This window comes from Orycteropus afer, unplaced genomic scaffold (genome assembly GCF_000298275.1).
Source record: "Orycteropus afer afer isolate SDZICR_OR568_19922 unplaced genomic scaffold, OryAfe1.0 scaffold00938, whole genome shotgun sequence".
In the NCBI taxonomy this organism is placed as follows: domain Eukaryota; kingdom Metazoa; phylum Chordata; class Mammalia; order Tubulidentata; family Orycteropodidae; genus Orycteropus; species Orycteropus afer.
The window spans coordinates 200,468-201,562 of NW_006922525.1; the positions used below are offsets into that span (position 1 = coordinate 200,468).

Genomic DNA, 1,095 nt, shown 5'->3' on the forward strand with positions numbered 1-1,095 from the left:
TGTGTCTCTCTTATATGTCTCTTTCACCAGCATGTCTCTCTCATGTCTCTCAGGAGCATATTTCTCAGCAGCACATCTTTCTCTGCTGGCAGTCAGAGATACTCCTGCCTCTCTGTGGGATCCTTTTTAGCCTGGCAGAGTGGCCAAACTGACCAATCCCACCATCAGATTTCTATATACCTGAGAGAGAGCAAATTTCCCAGAAGATTGCTTCGTGCTGGTTCAACAGAAATATCCCAGGTGGATAACTTTTAACAATCAGCTACTCAGATGCTTACAGCAAAGTGGGAGTTACAAAGATTATAGCTAGAAAGGCCCCACAATATGTAATAAGGTATTAAAGATAATATAATAATAAAAATATTAGTTAGAACTGCCTGGAGGGTTATAATATGCCTCAAAATACCCCCTCCCCCCCGTTATTCTTCCATCAAGAACCCATTCCTGTTAAGTCTATTTCAACTTATAGTGATCCTACAGGACAGAGTAGGACTACCCCATACCCATAGTATTTCAAAATGTGTAAATCTTCACAGAAGCAGATGGCTACATCTTTCTTTCTCTTGCAGGGATGCCAGTGAGTTTTAACTGCCAACATTTTTGCTAGCAGTCAAATGCTTAACTACTATGCACCACAGCTCCTTCTTATCCTTCCATACCCATAACAAAAATCTGTTGTTGTTATGTGTCATTGAGTGGGACCAGACTCATAGCGACCACTCTGTGAGTTTCCAAGGCAGTATCACTATGGAAGTAGATTGCCCAACCTCCCTTCCAAGGAGTGGCTTAGCAGTCAATTTCCTTAGGCACTACGCTACCAAAGCTCCCAACAAAATTTAGTTCTGCAAAAAGAAATTTGGGATATATACATATGACCATAATATAAGATATATAATGCAAATTATTTGGTTATCTTCTTGCCTAATTAAAAAAATATATATTTTTTGTATTAATTACACTTTAAAGGACAGTAGTTTTTGTTTTTGTATTCTAATGTTAAGGACAGTCTGCAAAACTAGCTACAAAGTAGAAAAATAAACTTCCAGAGGTGAAGGTGATTTTGAGTTTTCAAGTTTGATTTGAATAAGGTTAGGA

The 1,095-nt window shown here is 38.2% G+C and overlaps 1 protein-coding gene across 1 annotated transcript in view; it reads left to right on the plus strand.

Moving 5' to 3' along the window:
* TECRL (trans-2,3-enoyl-CoA reductase like) overlaps nucleotides 1-1,095 on the plus strand; it is a 229,588-nt gene that overhangs the window by 58,729 nt on the left and 169,764 nt on the right. The window lies entirely within an intron of this gene.